Source organism: Macrobrachium nipponense, chromosome 39, assembly GCF_015104395.2.
Source record: "Macrobrachium nipponense isolate FS-2020 chromosome 39, ASM1510439v2, whole genome shotgun sequence".
Lineage (NCBI taxonomy): Eukaryota > Metazoa > Arthropoda > Malacostraca > Decapoda > Palaemonidae > Macrobrachium > Macrobrachium nipponense.
In genome coordinates, this window is record NC_061099.1 from 41,760,212 (window position 1) to 41,762,505 (window position 2,294).

General features: G+C 36.2%; 1 protein-coding gene across 1 annotated transcript in view; it reads right to left on the minus strand.

Annotated features, from left to right (window-relative positions):
* Positions 1–1,611, minus strand: part of LOC135210435 (uncharacterized) — a 55,436-nt gene extending 53,825 nt beyond the window's left edge. Inside the window, exon 1 of the mRNA XM_064243333.1 lies at positions 1,185–1,611. The gene's annotated coding sequence lies outside the window, so the exon portion shown is untranslated. The remainder of the gene's footprint in view (positions 1–1,184) is intronic.
* Positions 1,612–2,294: the final 683 nt, after the last annotated feature.

Here is a 2,294-nt window from a genome sequence, read left to right on the forward strand (position 1 = left end):
TAATAATTTCTTTATGAATGAGCTGTGAGCTAACTGTTTCCGATCGTTTTCTGAACCAGGAAATCAACAGTTACTGATACACAAGAGTTGGCTGATAGGCACAAAAAAATTATGAATATTTTCAATATTTTTGATTCGTTAATTTTTACAATCACCGACTGATCATTAGTGAAAACTATAAAAATAATTAATAATTCAATACTACCACAACTATACTCTGTTTTTTTTCATCTGTCCATCTGCCTGTGGTGTTTTTGTATGGCAACACTGCGTCCCGGGCTTTAGATAGTTACGCTATGTGTAAGTTTTAGGTAAATAAAAGGATATCTGGGTGTACATTGCAACTGAAAAGTGTTTTAATAATTTACTGTATGAGAATTACACCGTTAATATTCGAAATAGGATATTATTATAATCGTTGAATGTAAGCTGAATGTGACTATCTAAAGCCCGGGACGCAGTGTTGCCATACAAAAACACCACAGGCGGGTGGACAGATGAAAAAAAACAGAGTATAGTAGTGAGAGCTACGTTTAAATGGAAACTGGTGAACCAAAACAAGATTCGGCAGTGCAAACGTCTGAGTTTACAGTTAGTGAATTTAACCTCAGACATTTACTTTGTTCTCACTTTATCATTAATATTATTTCTTACTTTGTGTAGTCGGGAATGCGTCGCGAATTTCAGGTACGTCTGGGCGATCAGCTTGACACGACAATCTCTTACGTAATTTCCACAAAGTTAAAAATGGAATGACGATAGTTTCGTTTCGAATTTCATAATTCTTCGTTCGCTTTTGTTTATCTTCGGGTTGTATTCGGTTATATGCCTTCACATAGCGTTGTGTTTACTTGACCGATTGACGGTTTTAATTATCATATAATATCGTGGTGTGCTTGGTGTGATGAATAAATGTAACCAGTAACAATGCAGTCCTTGATATTCAAATTACGGGCATTGTGGCATACAATCATCAAGGCTACTTTGATGAGGTTGCAATACTCATTGTCAACACATGGATTTGATTTTAACGCGCCCACTTCAAGATTCTTAACATAAAAATGGTACAAGAGACAAAATGGAATGTAACACTGTCCGTGAAGGCATATAGTTACTTTTGCATTAAATTCGTGAATATGTATACTAACTACTCAAAAACGTAGGCACACCCAAAAAATGCTCACCTGAAGCTCTGCTTCTTTCAGCTCGTTGGCAAATGGGTTACAAATCCCAGTATTGCAATACACAACACAAATGTCTAATATATCTCAAGCATCGTAGGGGGAACTGTGTGGTTAAGCTCTCTTCAAAACTAACAACACAGTAAACGTATAACAGTTGCTGGCTTGAGCTTCCAAGGCGGAGGTTCCGAGGTTGTTTTGAATTTAACGGCCAAACTGCTTCTTTTAACTTCTCATCGACACATAACCAACTCGATTCCAATATACTTAGCTAAGCTGTCACAAGGCCTGCGATGACAATCTTTACACAATGGAATGCACGTATTAATCTTCCAAAGACTGTTGACACTGGGTGACTAGAGCTGCAAAACGAACAGATATTTAAACCTTCGGTCAGGTACTCCAGCCTTCTGTTCTGTCGGCAACTGAGAGTGACTCACTAGTCACTAAGGGCAGCTGCCTGCTCTACCCATAAGGGCCAAAATTCATTACCTGGACAGAGTTACCAGACGTTGATAACCAATGTTTTGCTTTGTTTAATTAACAAAGAATGGTTTACTTTACTTACACGGACTCAGTCATTTTAGACGAGATCTATCCTACTTATCGTTTTAATGACCGAAAACACAGCTTTAGTTGATAGAAATATTCAATTTTTTTTAATACCTTGTTTACCTGCACGAGCGGGAAGTGGATAGTTGCCATGTGCTTTATAATGAAACGGAAAGTTGTCAAGACCTTACTAAAAGATAGTACGGTCTGTTCCCACCGTCTCTCATTCATGAAAACGTGGGAAATATTTTCAAAGGGGTTTGTTGATGTGCATAGGAGTACTTTCATTCATGTGGGTACATCAATAATATTAAACGAAGGTTAAGGAGATATTTGAAAGAATGCCGCTAATAAAAGGGATGGGAAGTTATACCTGAAAATTAAAATAGAGCAGGTCACTAATAATAGTATAGTATCGTAAATGCTCCTCGTTTATTATATTATGTTTTTAAGATATATACTATAATCCATGATACGCATACAAACACGCACTCACTAACGCACACATAATATATATATATATATATATATATATATATATATATATATATATATATATAT